Genomic DNA, 21992 nt, shown 5'->3' with positions numbered 1-21992 from the left:
GGGGCAAAGGAACCGCCCTGACTTCCTCGCGACGAAGGTGGAGGAGACCTCTCCTTCAGGTCGAAGGTCGCGAAAATTGGGGAGGAAGAACGAACCCCGGAATAGCATGGCTCGAGCGGGCCCACGCGCGTATTTTCCGAATGTTTTTATAGCCGCATTGTCCCGCGAGTCAGCGTTAACCCTCTGTGAGTCCGAAGAGGATGAGCTGCCGAAGGCACTGATTGCAGGACAATACAGCCCTCGATGGTTATTAGGGAGAAACACTTCGCTCGAAGAAAGCACGAAATTACTTAATTCTGCCAGATGTGTAAGTTTCGAAAATACGAATGAATATACAAGGTATTTAAAAGAAACTCGGGTTTCCACATCTGGCAGCAATAAACGCGATTGCCTCTTCAAAAGGAACAGTAATTAGTTAATATAATATGCTATCGTTATCTGAAGAAGACAGTTGAACATACAACATATTGTTTTGCTTTATTATTCAATTGTTTTATGTATTAAACAATATGCATGATTAAACAATTACTGAGAATCGCTGCTTACGTCTGGCCCCTGCACCGCGACGGCTAGACGCAGCGTCTGGACGCGCGTCGGAGACCACATATCCGATAGACAAACAGAAATAAATATAAAGTAAAAACTTACCTGATATAACTGCAAAAATTGTTATTTCTAACAGTACAAACACTCGCAGCAATTGATTTTCTAATAGGAATATTACGTGGTTTTCAATTGAACTTTAAATCTTCACTGACCACAGACACCTGAACGAATAATCATTCCGCGTTTCGGTGACTCCGCGATTCGTTGTTTCGCGATCGCTATTTAATTACTATAGCAACTGCCTTTTATTAACGGATTTCTCAGCGACGTACCTGGTTATCCGAAAATCATTGCACGGATTTTTTCACATCGAAAAATAAAAAAAAATGGGCTCTGAAACGAGTGGCCTTATGAAAAACATGTATCCTTGCAATGTTTTCGTCATTATATAATTATACATGTTGTTTATTGTTCACTAAATGTATAAATAATAACATCGCTAATGAATACTCGCAACGTCTCGCACTCATCGCAAACAGTACGAGAGGTTCAGTGTCAATGACCCTTGCATCGATGAAAATGTAACAAGTACAGATGGTTTATAAACACATGGTTCAACTTACAACATAATTATTCAATTATGAAAAATTGAAAAATATCCTACCATTCGTTTCCATCTGTTTCGGAATTTAAACTCTTTTTTCAGATATGTAAACCGCGCCAATTTTCAATAAAACATTTACAAGGAATTATAATTGTTTATCATAATTTAAATTATGTTTGATCCCTAGTACATTCTGTAATATAATTTCTAACCATGATATTTTTTAGTTCTGTACATTAATATATATACATTAAGAAGTTTTTATAGTTTAATAGTTTAAATCGTTAGAAAACTGTATTGTTTAATAACTTAATACATTAAAACTTTTCAAAATTTAATATCTCAATAGCTGATACGTAGAGTATAGTTATTATTTATGTAAATAGTATATTTAATTATACTATTACATAAAATTTTTAATTTCATAATCTCAACAAAGTCTTTACTGCCCTAGCTGTATGTACTTTGCATTTTGCATTGTTTTATTGTATTCCTTTCTTCTGTGTTATTGTGTCAAATATATTTATAACACAATTTTAAAGTTAATATCAGACTGTGAATTTTTATTTGAATTAAAATTTTCAAAAAACTTAATAACGGAATAAAACTTAAATAACCGTATGTCTTAATTTCTAAATATTGCAACTTGATTTATATTCTTCATATTTTGTATATTTTGGCATAAATGAATGAAATCCGTAATGTAATTATTAATTATTATTCTTACATAAACATTCAAAAATTGCGGGCTTAATATAACCTGCCTACTCCATTTCAATTGTAATTCCGAAAACTCGTAGCGCTGCAATCTGCTTCGAGACTTCGCCGATAATATTGGCGGTGACACTAAAATGATAATGGGGTGCTAGCACCCCAAAAATCGGGGACAGAAAAATACATAGGATGTTAGGTCTATTATTACCTAGTCGGTGGCAGTACCTTAACGTAACGTTAAGGTAGTGCAGTGGACTGTATTACCGACGATTCTTCATATTGAAGAAAGCGTCGGTCGGCGAGTGCACAGAGAGGAGGGACCCTCCTTTTCTCCGTTAAACCTGCCTTCCAGGAAGGCTTGCTTCGTACGAATCACGGTTGTAAGCCGAGATTCGCGAGCTTTCGACTCACTCTCACTAGCACTGGCTAGGCTTGGTGACTGATAAAGGACAGAGGTTCTAACACTCACCGTTCACCATGACGTGTGTATCTATTCGTCACACGCGGGCTGCTGCTAAACGAGTGATAGAACGCGGGTAACGCAGAAGTGTCGCACTTACGTTAACTCTCTCTGTTTTATTGTCAATTATCAAGGCTCAACCAAGAAGGGGTCTCTGGTTGCTCCTCGGACGAATAGCAACCTCAGGGAATCGGAGTAATCGCCGATTCCAAGAGTACAGTTACTTGCCTCCAATAAATCTACACTAAGCAATCGATGCTCTATGGCACGTATGTTACGTGATTATCGAATTGAACAATATCACGAGTTGCAGTGAGACAGACACAGCAGAAAAGGCGTCACGAGCCAAGGAACTTAGTGCCCAAATTTCCTAACTCAGTGGACTCTTCTATAGTTGCTGTAAACTTGCTACCTTTCGAGCGATCGGTGCAAGACTGACTTTGTCTTGCGATCGCGAGACACTCCGCGAAAAGCGCGGAGTCCCCGATAATACTGTTTGACAAATTTTGACTTTTTTTCGATTTTGTAAACGTGAATAAACATTTCTTATAGATTTCGACGTTCTGATTACGAATCTGCAAACCGTTTTTTCCCAGAACGTACAGTTTTTGAAAAAATCAATTTTGAAAAAAATGACAAATTTTCAACTTTGGGATTTTTTTCTGCTTTTACCGTAGTAGTTATTTAGTTGCTCTTTGCACGAAATGATTCTGTGGACTCTGCCGAATAAAATAATATAAATAGTTATTAGATTATAAACATCGAAATAGGTTTAAATAACAATTAAAGTGAAAAGGACACCCAAAACGCACCCATTTTTGCTGATATTTTTCACTTTATTTTAAAAAGTAAGGGTCTAGGAGAAAATTTGACTATACCACGCGATAGAGCAAACCTTTCTATTAAGGAAAGCATCAAGCGAATGTCCGAAATTATTTTTGTTTTCAATATAGAAATAAAATAGTTTGGCAAAACGCGCGGCGGAGACAGTGGTACTCAATGACGTCAATGCGTATAGGGACCGCTGAACGGCAGGCGGTTGGCGAGGCGTCCTACGCGCGCGCCGCTGTCATTGAGTACCACTGTCGCCGCCGCGCGTTTCGCCAAACTATTTTATTTCTATATTGAAAACAAAAACAATTTTGGACATTCGCCTGATGCTTTCCTTAGTCGAAAGGTTTGCTCTATCGCGTAGTATAGTCAAATTTTCTCCTAGACCCTTACTTTTTAAAATAAAGTGAAAAATATCAGCAAAAATGGGTGCGTTTTGGGTGTCCTTTTCACTTTAATTGTTATTTAAACCTATTTCGATGTTTATAATTTAATAACTATTTATATTATTTTATTCGGGAGAGTCCACAGAATCATTTTGTGCAAAGAGCAACTAAATAACTACTACGGTAAAAGCAGAAAGAAATCCCAAAGTTGAAAATTTGTCATTTTTTTTAAAATTGATTTTTTCAAAAACTAAACGTTCTGGGAAAAAACGGTTTGCAGATTCGTAATCAGCACGTCGAAATCTATAAGAAATGTTTATTCACGCTTACAAAATCGAAAAAAAGTCAAAATTTGTCGAACAGTGTTATCTTGGTTCCAAATTTATTGGGCACGGAGTGCCGGTAGTGCGAGGCGCGACTCGGGTTTTCCTCTAGGGCTTTTTTGATACCGCGATAAAGTATTCACTTCTGATTTGTAACGCTAATTCGACCATTATTGTAACGGACGAGTCCGCGTGTGCCGAAGCGTTCGGACACGTGTTTGTTCAACACCGACCACCTGTTGTCTTCCTTCACCGTGCCGTCTGCACGGTGCCGAAATGATAATAAACATCTGTGGAAGACAAATTGTGTTTCATTTCTGTTATCGCGAAAGCCCGATTTTCCTGCGTTTCCGGACCACGACCCGTCCTCTTCCGCCGAGCTAGCCGAGGAAAGCCGGCGTACCCGTTCTACAAGTGTCGCATAGTTTCGCTCGATTTCGTTTAATCGGCAGGAAAGTGCCTGGCGCCCATCCGGACAATCGTTCCTTTAGTAGAGCGACTTGCAGGGCGGATACGGCAAAGTTGTCAGGTCGTTTTGCCTCGAGCTCACGACAGCTCGACGCAGGAGGATTCCGCGGATAATATTCATTAGGAGATAAAACACCTGATAATATGTACTAGGCGGTCGGCTTTAGTTTCCCAGATATTCGTGAAAAACCTTCGCTACTACTACACTAAATTTCGTTTTCACGTATACGCGCGTGACAACGTATGCGTCAGCGCAGCTTGAATCCTTGGCTGTTCTTTCTGAGAACACAGCGTAGCGCGACGCAGTACAGTAGCCGTCAAAATTGCATATAAAAATTCACGGGTAGGCGGCAGAGGATGATCAAGTTGCTATGGACAATTTTGTTAGGTAATCATAGCGTTAATCTTGGACGAAGATGTACTGAAGAGAATGTTTATAACATGGATGAGTTCAGCTTGTTTTGGAAAACTTTTCCGCGGAAAACGCTCATGTATAAAGACGGACGACAGGTAAAAGACAATGAAAATGGAAAAAGATAGTGACATTAGCATATTGTGCTAACGCCATTGGTAGCCACAAATTACCAGTACTTTTCATGTATAAATATGCGAATCCGTGTGTGTTAAAGCACTGTAAGCATATGCTACCAGTGATATACAAAAGTCAGGAAATTACATGGTTTAGTGAAAAGCTTTTCTTGGACTAGTATTTCAACGATTTTCAGAAAATTGTTGAATAGTATCATTTAGAGCAATGTAAGACCGGAAAAGTAATACTGCTTCCGGATAATTTTAGCGATCGCAAATTAAAAGAGGAAGAGTTGGACGGTGGGAAATTCAAACTAATATTTCTACCATCCAATACCTCATGTTTGATTCAATCAATGGATCAAGGCGTAATTGCCAAACGTGAGAAATTGTTTCAGCATAAATTGTTATGTTGGACATATATGTTACACATTTAATACTGTTACTTTCAATATTGTAGTGCCCTGCGAGGAGATTCGCAGAATGAGGTACAGGGTGTGGTCCTTTGGGATCGTAAGCAATTAAAAGATTCGTTTACTGAACAAAGTGCTTGAACAGTTAGCAAGCGTACGAATGGCCGCTTCGACTTTTCGTCGCTCGTAGTCATCTTCGAACTCCTCGATGCCGCCTATATTGAATTCTATTTTACGTCACAGCCGGGTCACGCATTACCATGCATGGTTCTGTTAGAGATGTCGATGGTGATTTTGCACAACGTGCTTGCACGTGTTTATTTAGAGCGTCTTTGGACTGACGCAACTATGTTACGGATGGGCATTGTCGAGCACAATATCTCTACCCCTCTTTGAGAGGAAAAGCCATAGGTTTTCCGGAATATTTGCCGCATACCTGGTGCCGTGCGACCCTCCTATTTCTTATACATACGTGGTTACAATATATAAATTAATATATAATGTAATGAGATTAACATACAATTATAATAATACGTGATTACACAACTATATCTACAGGGTGTCCCAGAATAAGTGTAAGTCCCGAGAAGGGGTGATTTCTGGGGTAATTCTAAGCAACTTTTTCCTTACCAAAAATTTCCTCCGAGCCTTCGTTAACGAGTTATTAATGAAAAACATCGATCAATCAGAGAGCGCCTATAGCGAACGGACGGCTGTCCGGTGACAGGACACAAGTTACGCGAAGCGTTCACTACTTGCTGTGCTCGAATCTTGTACAAGAAACTCAAGATCTCTACGTTATTGCTCAATTTCTCTTAAACTAATAGATGGAAAATTATGAAAAAAATCAGGAACACGTTAGCTATCGCGACACATACTATAGAACTTTTTCAGATTTTTAAATTAATTATCCAAGTTGTCAAAAATAAAAAACGAGGAAAAAGAATTTAAAAATGCCGATTAAGTAAAGTAATGCCATAGTAATAAAAATAAGAAGCAATGTTTTCGTAGTTCCTACGGATTGTACGTTATTTTACTGTGTATCAAAACACTGAAAACTGTACAAGAATACTTATTTCATAATGAATGAACGAAAATTGGACGTATTAGTTGCTGTAATCGGTAAAAAGTACGGAAACATTGATTTTTATTTTTTTAATTATGACGGACCAAGGCAAAACATGTTTAAATAAATTGAGATTAATAATATGACTCTAGTAATGCGAGTAACTACTATCGGTAAAACTCACCCATTCGGAGAGGAATTCACCTGCTCCCTGAGCACTTGCTCCATTGGGTCACTCTGCCGATCACGATCATTGGGGGATGATGCCCAGGTAGCGCTGATCGTAGGTATCCAAGACCACAAGAAGACACCTTGCATTTACAACACTTCGCGGTCACTAACACTGATCACTTCACTAAACGAGCACTTGACCTTTTAATGACCGACAACCGACTATTTTGAAACGTTCTGCGGCATTCCGTAAATAAAAAGAAGGTGTTACACAGTTCGGCGGCGAAATTACGATCGATACTGACGATTTTTTCCGAAGTCTTTTACCACCGAAAATCAGTAAACTTTTACGCGTAATATCTTAAAAACTATTTGAAAAGAGGTGTATACATTAATGTTTGCTGAATTCGTCTTGAAACGTACTATCTATTGATCGAAAAATATATATATAATCCCATTCAAAAAACCAAACTTAACTTTCATATCTCTGTAAACAATAATGATAAAAAAAAATTGTTACGGCCAATAAATTAGCCCCCTCTTGCCATTTAATTTCATATAAAAACTTTTTTCGTATCTTTAATAGGTTAGCAAATAATCGACTGTCCAGGATTTCGTGGGACATACTGTATACAGGGTGTCCCACATAAGGTGGCGGAGCCGAAAAGGGGAGATTCCTGGGGTGATTCTAAACACCCTTTTCCTTTGCAAAAATGTTCTCTGAAGCTTTGTTAACGAGTTATTAACGAAAAACATCGACCAATCAGAGAGCACGAATAGCGAGCGCTCGGCCGACCAGCGACAGGTCACAAGCTACGCGGAGCGTCTGCTACTCACCGTGCTCGAGGCTTGTACAAGAAACTGAAGACTTTTACACGTTATTGCCAAATTCCTCCTAAAGTATTGGATGGAAAATTATGAAAAAAATTAGGGACACGCTAACTATCGCGACACATATTGTGGAATTTTTTCAGATTTTTAAATTATTAGCCAAGTTGTAGAAAAATAAAAGACAATGTTAGTGTAGATTTCTCATAAACTATTGGACAAAAAATTATGAAAAAAATTAGGAACACCTTAGCTATCGCAACAAATGTTGTGGAATTTTCTCAGATTTTTAAATTAATTAACAAAATTGTAAAACATAAAAAACGAGAGACAAGAAGGATACTGACCAATTTTGCTAAAACTATTTGTGGAAAAATTATAACAAAAAATGCTGCAACATGTTAGCTATCGCGACAAATATTTTAGAATTTTTCCAGATTTTTAAAATAATTAACAAAGTTGTAAAACATAAAAAACGAGGAAAAAGAGTTTCAAAATGCCGATTTAATAAAGTAATGCTATAGTAAAAAAATAAAAAGCAATGTTTTTGTAGTTCCTACGGATTGTACGTTATTTTACTGTGTATCAAAACATTGAAAATTGTACAATAATACTTATTTCATAATGAATGAACGAAAATTGGAAGTATTAGTTGCTGTAATCGGTAAAAAGTACGGAAACATTGATTTTTATTTTTTTAGTTATGACGGACCAAGGAAAAACATGTTTAAATAAATTGAGATTAATAATATGACTCTAGTAATACGAGTAATTACTATCGGTAAAACTCACCCATTCGGAGAGGAATTCACCTGCTGCTTGAACACTTGCTCCATTAGGTCGTTGTGCCGATCCCGATCATTGGGGGATGATGGCCAGGTAGCGCTGATCGCAGGTATCCAAGACCACAAAAAGACACCTTGCATTTACAACATTATGCGGTCACTAACAATAATCACTTCACTAACCGAGCACTTGACCTTTTAATGACCTTTTAAACGACAATCGACTATTTTGAAACCTTCTGCGGGATTCCATAAATAAAAACAAGATGTTACACACTTCAGCGACGAAATTACGATCGATACTAACGATTTTTTCCGAAGTCTCTTTCCTCGTGCCCTCGTATCCCTCCAGCGCGACTTCTCGGGGTGTAGCTTCGTCGAAATAGTCGAATTTGATTTGTTAGTTGACACCAACGAGGTTGGATCTTCTTCGGTTACTTTTTTTAGTGGAGGTGGTAGTCTCTTCTTCGGGTCGAAAAAGTCACAAGGAAATTCATGGGGAAAAACGAAGGCCGTAACGAGTGTCTCGCAGATGTGGCCGTTTATGATCACAGGTATTGCCCAGCAAGTTCGTAGGAGCCATCGATACCCGAGACTGGAGACTGCAAGGGTCGCGTCGCGTTTACCATGGAAGTCCTTTTAATGCATTCGGACGGATGAAATATGGAATTGCCCGTTGTTAAAACGCCAGTTGGGGAAAGCTTCTGAACGTTAAACATTTGGTCAACGGATGTCTCGGATAGACAGACAAACTCGTCGATGAGGAGAAAATACGGCAATTGTATTCTCATTCTTGCATGCATTTTATTACGGCACACACACAGTGATCATCCGATGTTTGTTTCTCTCTTCCCCAATTTTCGTAAACCTTTTCGACCTATAGGGGAGGCTTACCCATGTATTAAAGATTTGACGGATCTTTTACATACACGTAAATGCATTTAGGTACATGTAAAATCAGGACCTCCTTTATAAACCACTTGGAAATTAAATTCAATACAATGGCAATACTTTTTTTCCTTCGGAATATTTCAACGAATATCTGTTTATTTTTTCCATTTTGTTTCATAAAAATATTTTGAAAGATAGCAGGGCAAACAATAAGAATAAATGTACGGTCACTACATGTGCAGCGTAATAAAAAGCAAGGCTCGGTCGCAAGACGCAGACATCGAAATAGTTAAAGGGATTCGAATACAATTGATGTATTTAACCCCCGATGTAGTGACGAATTAGTCTCTGCCAGACATTCGTTGACCAAATGTTTAAGGGCAAAAGAGTTTCCCCAACTCGCTTTTTAACAACGGGCAATTCCATATTTCATCCATCCGAATGCATCGAAAGGTCTTCCATGGTAAGCGCGACGCAACCCTCGCGGCCTTCGGTCTCGGGTACGGATGGCTCCTTCGAACTAGGCAAGGCAATACCTGTGATCATAAACGGCCACATCTGCGAGACACTCGTTACGGTCTCCTATGCTAATCCGATATGCCTTTGCTTTTCCCCATGAATTTGCTTGTGACTTTTTCGACTCGAAGGAGAGACTACCACCTCCACTAAAAAAAGTAACCGAGGAAGATCCAACCTTGTTGGTGTCAGCTAGCAAATCAAATTCGAGTATTTTGACGAAGCTACACCCTGAGAAGTCGTGCTGGAGGGATGCGAGGGCACAAGGAAAGAAACTTCGGAAAAAATCGTTAGTATCGATCGTAATTTCGCCGCTGAAGTGTGTAACATCTTGTTTTTATTTACGGAATGCCGCAGAATGTTTCAAAGTAATCGGTTGTCGGTCATTAAAAGGTTAAGTGCTCGTTTAGTGAAGTGATCAGTGTTAGTGACCGCGAAGTATTGTAAATGCAAAGTGGTTTCTCGTGCTGTTGTACCTGCGATCAACGCTACCTGGGCATCATCCCTCAGTGATCGGGATTGGCACAGTGACCCAATGGAGCAAGTGTTCAGGCAGCAGGTGAATTCTTCTCCGAATGGGTGAGTTTTACCGATAGTAATTGCTCATATTACTATAGTCATATTATTAATCTCAATTCATTTAAACGTTTTTTGCTTTGGTCCGTCGTAATTAAAAAAATAAAAATCAATGTTTCCATACTTTTTACCGATTACAGCAACTAATACGTCCAATTTTTGTTCATTCATTGTGAAATAAATATTCTTGTAGAGTTTTCAATGTTTTAATACACAGTAAAATAACGTACAATCCGTAGGATCTACGAAAACATTGCTTTTTATTTTTTTTACTATGGTATTACTTTACTAAATCAGCATTTTAAAATTCTTTCTTCTCGTTTTTTATTTTTTACAACTTAGATAATTAATTTAAAAATTTGAGAAAATTCTATAATATATGTCTCAATAGTTAACGTGGTCTTAATTTTTTTCATAATTTTTCATCCAATACTTTAGGAGAAATTGAGCATTGACGTAAACATTTTGAGTTTCTTGTACAAGCCTCGAGCACGGTGAATAGCAGACGCTCCGCGTAGCTTGTGCCCTGTCGCTGGTCGGCCGAGCGCTCGCTATCCGCGCTTTCTGATTGGTCGATGTTTTTCGTTAATAACTCGTTAACAAAACTTCAGAGAACATTTTTGTAAAGGAAAAGGTTGTTTAGAATCACCTCAGGAATCTCCCCTTTTCGGCTCCGCCACCTTATGTGGGACACCCTGTATATAGTATGTAGGAAGAGACGTCACAGTACCACGAATAAAGGTCCATTCGTACACATTCGTACGTGTCCGTTCCGTCCAAAGCCGTTCAGGGCCGTCCTGTAGATAGAAATGTCGTTTCTTTTTTTTCGAATGGAGCAGTTCACACTCATCCGTCTGGGAAAATGCCGCGATGGTTCCATTCGCATATCAGTTTTCTTTGGCTTCGTTCGGCGCTGTCCGGAAGGTAATAACATCGTTCCTTTGGTTCTTACACTTGGTCCATCCGGTGTCGTCCGGGAAAAATAAGTATTGTTAACGAGGATATTTTTGCGTTCTGCCGGCAGAATTCTTTAAATCGGTCAAAGTAGACCCCATTTTCATGACCCTGATGGATTCTATTCCTGAACGTTTTGAACAACACGTCACAGAAGACCGTCATAGAAAAACAGTGGGCTATATACTAATGAACATGCAGATACAGTATTTTTGCGATAGTGATACAAGTTTTGGGACTGGTCCGATCCCAGTATCTAGTATGTACTACGACTTCTAGCGTTACATTATCTTGAAATGAGGCTCGACAGCTTGTTTTTCTCGCAGAAAAGGATAATGAACGAAAGAGAAAGAGGAACTGATAGTTGACGTCCCAAGGAGGTTTAAATGCCTGCGTATTGGTGAGACAACATTAATATAACGTCATTAGAAGTTATAAACTTTTTCATTGTTGGTTTTTTGTGCATAAAAATTTATAGAATTATATTTACTGGTTTAACGGGCTAAACTTTACTTTGGGGAAACAAAAATTAATGGTTTTTTTTATACATATTTTAATAGTACTGGACGAGCAGAATCCAAAAATGCAAATTTTAAGTTTAGGAATCCAGCGGTTGAAAAGTTATGCGTATTTAAAGGTGAGCATTTTTAAACTATTTCACTAGCTATTTCGACGCCATATTGGCTTCTACAGGCAGCTTAGCCAATGAGCGGAGCCGTTGGATATGAGCAATTGCGCCACTGATATCATAATAGCGACCATTTAGGCAGGATAAATCAAATTTCGTTGTTCAAAGTTTTACGAGTGATTTGATTTACGTGGTGATACCACAATATTCCCATGCGTTTGAGTTTAAGGTATTCATTGTTAATTTCTTTGATTTTATGTATTTTCGATTTTAATATAGTATTTCTTGTAGAATAGTAGTTTAGTATAGTATTTTAATATTTATGGTATTATATTAGCTTTTATTTAGTACATTCAACTAGTATAGCATGTTTCTTAGCACAATTTCACGTTGAACTTCACGTTATTTAAATTGTAACGCGAGTTACCACCACCGTGAAGTTGCGTAAATTCCTTATTCCCGGTTAGGGTTATAAGGATGTTAAATTGTTATAACACGATTACTAATTGTAAAATATATATAATTTCAATTCACTGTATTGTACAATTGGGTTTGTAGTTCTGTTTGCAAGGCTCAGAAGGCTTATTATGCAGAATTTATTGCGACTGAAAACTGAGGACGTTTCGCGAATTCAACGATGTCGATTCCAGAATGATCCCGAATAATAACTGAATGAATACTCTGAAGTATCCTTTTAGAATAACTTCGCCTTTCTCCTTCCATATCAAACCGTCAGCAAGAGCCGCAGAACATATTCCAGCGAGGTAGGCCTTGACCTAAGTGACCAATTAGTAAACGTTTGGGGTTTATCTAATGGAAATATACTGAATTGTTCAGCAAATCAGCTCGCTGGACATTTCCCATGTAGGCTAGCCGAAAAACGCAGCAGCTGTGGTGCACGCATGGGTCGTCAACGTTGACGACTTCAATTCTCATTTTTAAGCGTGCTTTTTGAGTATTTGATCAGAGCGAGCCGGCAATACCCCAGGCACGAGCCATGTTTGGCTCAGAAAACCCTACGATAGGTCATATCTTTGAGATATGTGGTCATGGTGACCGGTGGTACCTAGGGTATGGTAACGTTAGATGGCTTGAAACCCCTGATGGGGTTTGGCTCTGATCTTTTAGATTCGTGCACCACATGAGGTTCGCTTACGACATGGAGGAGAAAGTCATGTTAATGTACAGAGCCAATGTAGCCGAGAAGGTTTGAATGTTTATTCAAATCGGCTATAGATATGATTACTGTTTTTTCGTAATTTCGCGTCAGGTTGGTCGATATCGCGAAACATAGTATTTATTTTATTTTATTGTTACGTATTATTAATTTTTGTCTACTTTCCGAGTGTTTTTCTTTTTTATTAGCTATAGTATACTTTATATTTCTATTTTTTTTCATTTATTTATTTTTTTTCTTTTATAACAATGAGTGTTGGTAAATGGAATTTATCGAATTTACTAAATTTAAAAGAAAGTGCGATCGCCTGGGCTCGAGATCATGGGTTGTTAAGGACAGATAAAAATTGTTCTGTCCATCGAAAGCCGATGAAATTATATAAGTCATCACAACACGGTTCTGGGCGGTTTCTCTGTTCTGTTGGAAGGTCCAGATGCAAACAATTTGCAGCCACAATTGATTCCTTTTTTGAGGATGTCCGTTTGCCTTTTGATAAGGCGATAAAGTTAGAATTATTTTCGTGACTTCATCAAATTAACGATTAAAAAATTTAGAAGATTCTTAAAAACGTTTTTTTGTTTTTGTAATGCTCGTTTTAGATTGATGTATTGTTTCACGCGAGATTTTTCGTACAAAGATATTGCCCACGAGTTGTGCGACTTTACAGAAGAAGATGGTAGCAATTTATCATCTGTCACTATTTCTGCGTGGTATCAATATTACCGAGAAATGGTCGTAGATCATTTCTCAAGAATTCAAGCAGGAATGCCTAAATTGAGAGGCATTTCCGAATCTGGATCTCGTATAATTGTTCAGGTATCTTATATAACTGTTCTATAGTACTATTTCTATTTCTTTTCTTAGTTTTTATTCTATAGTGACACATCGTTAATTTTATATTATCTCATTTATAAAAGATTGACGAAGCCAAATTTGGAAAACGAAAATACAATCGTGGCAGAAGAGTGAAAGGCCACTGGGTATTACGTATAGTCGATAGCAAAACGATTGTCGAATGATAGTCGTTAAAAATCGAGAGGCATCGACTTTAATCGACATCATCGATAAACATGTGATTGCCGCAGTGACATACGAGTACACACGGACAGTTTTAAAAGTTAGGCGGGACTTACTGCTCGTGGATATGTCCATAAAACAGTAAATCATAGTATTGAATTTGTAGGTAAGGGTTAAACTAAACTTCGTGTTGAGGACTAAAATTTTTGGCTACTATTTAGAATAAGGGCTTCCTCACCAATTTCTTTGAAACTTTTTTATATCATGTATCTTGATACGTGGATTAATTTTTCTAACTGAAATAATTGTCGCTCTCTTTTCGTTTTCGAGATAAAAGTTTTGAAAAATTTTGAAAATTGTGGTGGCAAGCCGAGGGTAGGTAGCAAAAACGGGATTTGAGTTGGGTTAGAGCTAGGGCCAGTGAAAGAGATGTTTCGAGTTGGTTAGAGCTAGGACCGGGAAAAGTAACTACTGTCAAAAGTTACGGGGACGTAACAATTTTAGTTACTAGAGCCTATTATCTACGCATATATACAGGGTGTTCAAAAAAAACCATTCCATATTTATACGGTATACAGGATACACTGTACTGAGTAAAAAAGCTTTAGTAAACATAGGTCGAAAGGTCAACCATTTCTGAGATATAAACATTTTTGTTTGTTATTATCATAATTGACTTACTTCTGAATTTTCGATGTTTACAGAAGATTTTCCACGTGTCCACCTTCCATTTCTACACAGGCTTGGCATCTTCGTTTTACAGAGTCGCGAACTCTCTCGAAAATTCCACATTTCTGTGGAATTGTTTGACAAGCATGGATTACATAATTCTTCTAAATCATTTATCGGCGAGGAATACACTAGGCTTTATATATATCTATGTCTGTATATATATATATATACTAGGCTTTATATATATCTATATATATCTATATACTAGGCTTTATATATATCTATATATATCTATATATATATATATAGATAGATAGATAGATAGATAGATTTAAGCACAATTTTTTTGCGAAAAAAAATCTTATTTCCGGTTCGGTTCCAAAAGGTCTTAACGGAATCATTCTCACGCGCATTCTCTGTTCGCAAAAAATTGTTCAATATCCGTCAATATGTTTGCTGGCCACATAAAACAATGCAGCGTCTTAAAACTACTAGCCGTGCAGCTCACGGTTAACTGAACATAGAAGTCTCACGCGACCGCGCGTGAACGGCTACTTGCGAAAATATTCTCATCACGCACCAAGGCTTGATTGACAGCGTAGTTGTTAAGTACAGAAGAGATTCCCGTATTTGGACTAATAGAGAAACAAAGGTGGCCGGATAATAGAATTTTCGGATAATACAGGATGTCCCAGAACTGATGGTACAAGCGGAAAGATCGTGGTTTCACATGAAAAAATAAGACGAAAATGTAGAATAAAAATTTTATATATCACATTTCATTTTCGAGAAAATTGACTTTGAATTTTGACCAAGTACAAGTGTAGCGAATTACAGTTTTAAGGTTTAACTTTTTGGGGTTAGGTGGGTTAAAAACTGTCCCACCTTTTGCTTAGCTTTTCATGCATGGTGAGATATATTTTAACTCACTTCAAAAAGTTGAAGATAGAGTTATACAGTTTCATATTTAATATTTTATTTAAAATTTTCCATTTAGCTTGTAATGCTACGAACCAACGGTAAATACGTAAATAAGTGAAAACAAAAATTTATACAAGTCAAAACGCGTTAGTAAATTGTTGACACTGTTGTGATTAAGGTGCAACTTGGGTTTTTATTTTCTTTAAAATTATGTGCCTCAATGAGTTAAAGGGTAAACGAGGAGAAGGAAATGCTTCTAATGTGCCGTAGAAACAGCCAGTGGTCAGATCGAGAGTGGTACCTTTACTCCAACTACCCTTCAAGCACCCAAAACTGTACTTGTGTTTACTCACACCTGACCATAATTCCTACACAATTTTCTCGAAACTAAAGTACAATATTAAAAAAATTGATTCTATACTTTCGACTTATTTTTTCACGTAGAATCACCTCTTTTCTGCTTGTACCATCAGTGCGAGGATATCCTATAGAGTAATCACTTCTGTTGTAACAAACTTCATTTATTTAAACAGAAATTAACAAAATTGATGATTTATTTCAGTGTTTAAGAATCTCATGTTCTTTTAAATGGCAAATCATATAAACGTGTGATTTTCAGTATTACATTTTTGTTACTATTTCTTGTTTGTTACTGTTCAATATTATGTATTTTTGCCAATTTCATTGTAATACCAAAGTTTTGGATGGATTTCAACAGTTAGAACTGAACATTTCTATTGCTTATTACTATAATACGTACTCTATCAGTTTCATACTGAATTAACATGATTAGGATTTCACCGGCCGAACACAGGAAAATATGTATTATATTGTATTTAAACATCGCTACGAAACGTTGTTCGGATAACAGAACACCCGAGTAATAGAAGATTTGGATATTAGGGTACTCAAATAGTAGAGGTTCAGATACTGAAGTCTCTACTGTATATAAGTACCTTTATCTATGTCTTATATTATTTATGTTAAACATCGTAAAAATACAGTTTATCTATAACATGGAAAAGAATTTGAGTCACCGTAAAGTAGAGATTTGATTTCATGACATACTTGACCATAGATACTGCCAACTGAGTAAGGACAACCTTTAAGATTCAAATGCGCGACGAGGGACTCTCCTGGATGAATATTTTTCAGCGCAGCTGGCCGATGCATTGATATCGATGTATCACCTTTTAACATCGCCTTGTTGCCATTAACTGAGAGCTGCTGTTGTAATCTATTATGTAGCTGCTACCACTGCTATTACTACCACACCGGGAAGTACGATACTTTAAATGGGTGGTACAGACAGCTCCGTGCAAGTACTTTGTATGAGCGAGCCGGAATTGGTTTAAGCCCATTATACAGCTATGTGTACACGCAGCAAGAGACGTTAAAGAGCCCTGTTCGTACGTCGCTCATCGGATGGAGTTTTGGAACCTGATCTACATTCGTCCCCAAAAATGCCGTCTGCGACTAGCACAAGTTAAGAGGTACCATGACGGATGGATTGCAGAAAATTTAATAATATGAACAAGATGAATGTTGAATATAATGTATCTTCATTAAGACTAATGTTTAAAATAACTGTGTAAATAAACATTGTGACAATGACGAATCAAAACGACTATGTTGTTGTTGAGTGATTTATCGTGAGTATATTTAGAATTCATTCATCATATGATACGCAAATATTTGCGTATCCAGAGATCGGAACATTGCGACCAGTGATCGCAATAAACGGTTATAACAATGAATTGATTCATAAATAATATACATGATAGCTCCTATGGATACTATGATGTAAAAGTTTAGATATCTACATCTGCTAATGTAAGGAAACGATTCTTAAATTTTAGTTTATATTTATAATTTAAAATTAGCATAATATAAATGAGGAAATAAAATGTAATAATGTTTGTCTTTCGTTTTGATTGTTATTTTACCGATATAGTTTTCGTGCGTGGATTATAATAAAACTTTCAGTAATAATAAGGTTAGAGTCATTTCACTGAACTACTTCTATTCTGTTACAATAGATGTTAGATTTAAATTATGTAAAAGAGTATAAGTATTCCAAAATACACATCATTTCACATTGCTAAAATATTTACTTTAACGGCATACTTAAATCTTTTTGTTTTACTAATTTGCATAACCCCACTTCGTATGAAAACCAGACTGCTAACTTAAATTATTAGTGCAAAACAGAAACAAATTAGGTATACTGTAAATTTGTATTTCCAGATAGACGAAAGATAGAACTTCTTTAGAATTGGACTCTGTTCTATGTTGGTGTGTTAACCGACAAGTAACTAGTTTTAAGGAATCGTGCGTTTTCGTAGTAACGGTAAAGTAGTAACATTATTCATAGTATAGTAGGATCATTATTTATTAACATAGTCGTTTAAATATAAGAATAATAATTCATAAATAAAATATAACTTCATTCGTTTGAAAAACGAGTTAATTAATTATCTGGTTACCATTAAATAGAATCTGAAAAGAATAGTATACACGTGTACATTACTATTTTTTTTATTTGAACTTTCTAGTAATATAAAGAATAATATTAAGGAATTTAAGATTCATAGTTGCAATGTGTTATTTTTCATCTTCAATAGCAAACATCGAAGTCCTTTTTTTCTCGTCCAGTTCCTTCTACGTTACCAAAAATATCATTCGATTTGATATGTCTTAGAAAATTATAAAATTCTTTACAATCTGGTGGTATTAATTTTATTAATTTTCACAAATTAGCCACTTTTGTAGTAGATGCTTAGGTAATTCATTAGCTACAAAGGAAACCATGCAATATTCTTTACTTTAATTACTTTTTTCCCCATTCGTTAACCTAACTATGTTAGGTTAATTCATTTGACAATTCGGACTTTAATTATAGTTAGTATGGCATAATACATTAATGTAAAATATTTAAAAAATTTCAAAAATTTGTATGCAAGTATTTATTAGTAAAAATGTCATTAATTATGCTATTTTCAATAATGCTGCATTCATAACTCAAATATGCAGAGTTATGTCATCTTAGGCATAGTTGAAAAGCACCAAAGCTTATGTTGTGTCTCAAATGTCATTTGGGACTTGGCAAACACCTTTATGTACTTGCAGCTTATATCGATTTCACATCTCTTTTTATATTGTTTATTATCTTCTATTTTTTTGTGATTTATAATCTTTTCTTCATATCTATTTGATGGTACTTTTTTCATCCTCGACTTTTTCGTGTACTTGGTGTAATTTTTTTACTTTTTTGAAATTTTTTGTTAGGATCTTACTTCTTTTTACAAAAATAATTTGCATAGGAAATGACTTCAGATAATTTTAAATGAATATTATAAATTACTTAAATTGTTGAAATATTGAGATCAAATTTTGGGAAAACATTTTTAGATATGTGGTAATTCATTCAATAGGTGTTTTTCTCAGAAATGTGCATGCAAGTGATGCATTAATAAACGTTACTTTAAATTTACGTACTGTGAATTTAAACGTGTAAAAAGCCTTCGTATAGTTTCGCTTTGTATGATGTTGGATACCATTACAGATTAAGCAAACATTTTTGTATTTTCTGTTTAGGTTAAGATAAGTTAACTCCAAATTCTGTTTCTGGACGTCCTATCTTCTACATACAATTACGCATAGAATCCTTGAAACCTTTAGTTATTAACCCTGAATCATTCGCTTCGAACCTCAGTAATATCTAAGAATTCCTATTGATTCTTATCCCTATTCCCACTACCTTCAAAACCAGACTTCCGTGTTTTTAAAAAGGGTACAAGACTTCTTTTAGAACAGAATAAGATTTCTACTCATAAGCAAAGAAGGATCGCTAGCTTTAGAAACTACGTATAAGTGTTCTTTTATAAGATTTAGAAGAATAAAGTTTAATTAATAATAAAGTATTTATTAAATATTAGAATGTAACATAAATTTTGATGACGAGGATGGGATGTCCAGCATTTTAATTACCCGTGAATGAAAGGTGAAATTAGGAATTTCACTCCTGGAACTTAAGTGGCAGTTTTGCGAAACTGGACAATGAAGAAAAAGGCACGAAGAACCATGACAAGCGATACGGAAAGGCATTGCAACCTAGGGGAATACAAGCTGGAATTAGCACTTCCAGTACCGATTGCAAAAGGACTTCGTATCATCGTGAGTAACGTAGTTTTCTAAATACTTGCTAGTTTTGACGATTCATTCTTTCCATTATTACTCCCTTTTATCTTAATCATGGCTTAAAACCAAATTATAGACGCACTTCGTGCTAGTCTTGAATTTCTTACCAAATTAATTCCTGATTCATTTGATGGTGATCGATTTAAAATTCGAAGTTTTATCAAGCAAGTAGATGCAGTTTTTGAAAATGCTTATGAATCACAAAAATCATTTTTATTATTACACGTAAAAAGTAAAATTACGGGAAAAGCTAGGGAACAAATTCATATACATTGTAATTTAAGGACGCGAGAAGAAATTTCAGAATTATTATTAAGTCTCTACCAAGATAAAAAATCACTTGATCAGCTCATTGAGGACCTTAATTCCGTGAGACAAGGCAAGACCGAGAATGTCTCTCATTTTTTCCAAAGATTAGAAGATTTATCATCTAGAATATTAGCCGTGATTCATGCATCTGAATTAGAGGAAAATACACTTGCGGGACGCGTTGCAATGATAGCTGATATGATATTAAATCGTTTTATCTATTACACTCGCTCACAAATATCCCAAATATTTCGTTATAGAGAATTTAAAACTATTAATTATGCTTTTACTGCCGCAACTGCTGAAGAAAAAGCCCTTAGAATACGATATGAAAATTCAATTACTCAAATAATACCTATCGCTTTCACAATTCTAAATCTATAAATCATTCTAGATCAATTTATTTTACACAGGGACAATCCAATCCCAGAACCTCGTTCTTATCAAATACTAGACGTTTAGAATAAAATCATAATTCTAACACAGTCAGCCGGCAAACAATTTAGCAGACAGACCACTTTGTGCAACTATTGTAAACAATCAGGTCATTCGATTGGAGAATGCGTTAAAAGATTCTGATCGAACGTTGAAAGAAATAGGAATGGTCAAATTAATTCCAATTTTCACAATCAGCGATCAGTTAATTTTCATGAAACAGAAATACAGACGTCCAATGTTGGTATTGAATCTCCTAGTACCTCTCAAGTCAATGTCGCAATTCAAAATTCACACAGATAAAATCCAAATCTTTATCATACTAATTCTCATAAGGAAAACGTACATCTCGTACTACAACCTGATGTAAAAAGAATAGAACAATCCTTCATAGGAGAATTTTCGAATTTCAATTTTGCACATATCAACTTTAATAATAATAATGATTTGACATATATATTATAGTATAGTAGAGTATTTTGACGAAGCTACACCTCGAGAAGTCGTGCTGGAGGGATGCGATGGCACGAGGAAAGAGACTTCGGAAGAAATCGTCAGTATCGATCGTAATTTCGCCGCCGAACTGTGTAACACCTTCTTTTTACTTACGGAATGCCGCAGAACGTTTCAAAATAGTCGGTTGTAGGTCATTAAAAGGTCAAGTGCTCGTTTAGTGAAGTGATCAGTGTTAGTGACCGCGAAGTGTTGTAAATGCAAGGTGTCTTCTTGTGGTCTTGGATACCTGCGATCAGCGCTACCTGGGCATCATCCCCCAATGATCGTGATCGGCAGAGTGACCCAATGGAGCAAGTGCTCAGGGAGCAGGTGAATTCCTCTCCGAATGGGTGAGTTTTACCGATAGTAATTACTCGCATTACTAGAGTCATATTATTAATCTCAATTTATTTAAACATGTTTTGCCTTGGTCCGTCATAATTAAAAAAATAAAAATCAATGTTTCCGTACTTTTTACCGATTACAGCAACTAATACGTCCAATTTTCGTTCATTCATTATGAAATAAGTATTCTTGTACAGTTTTCAGTGTTTTGATACACAGTAAAATAACGTACAATCCGTAGGAACTACGAAAACATTGCTTCTTATTTTTATTACTATGGCATTACTTTACTTAATCGGCATTTTTAAATTCTTTTTCCTCGTTTTTTATTTTTGACAACTTGGATAATTAATTTAAAAATCTGAAAAAGTTCTATAGTATGTGTCGCGATAGCTAACGTGTTCCTGATTTTTTTCATAATTTTCCATCTATTTGTTTAAGAGGAATTGAGCAAATTACGTAGAGACCTTGAGTTTCTTGTACAAGACTCGAGCACAGCAAGTAGTGAACGCTACGCGTAGTTTGTGCCCTGTCACCGGATAGCCGTCCGTCCGCTATAGGCGCTCTCTGATTGGCCGATATTTTTCATTAATAACTCGTTAACGAAGGCTCGGACGAAATTTTCGCTAAGGAAAAAGTTGCTTAGAATTACCCCAGGAATCACCTCTTCTCGGGACTTATACTTATTGTGGGACACCCTGTATACAGGGTGTCTCGAGTAACACTGTACAGT

Source organism: Calliopsis andreniformis, chromosome 12 (assembly GCF_051401765.1).
Source record: "Calliopsis andreniformis isolate RMS-2024a chromosome 12, iyCalAndr_principal, whole genome shotgun sequence".
Taxonomy (NCBI): Eukaryota; Metazoa; Arthropoda; class Insecta; order Hymenoptera; family Andrenidae; genus Calliopsis; species Calliopsis andreniformis.
The sequence above is the reverse complement of the archived record's forward strand: the minus strand, read 5'-3'. Positions refer to the sequence as shown.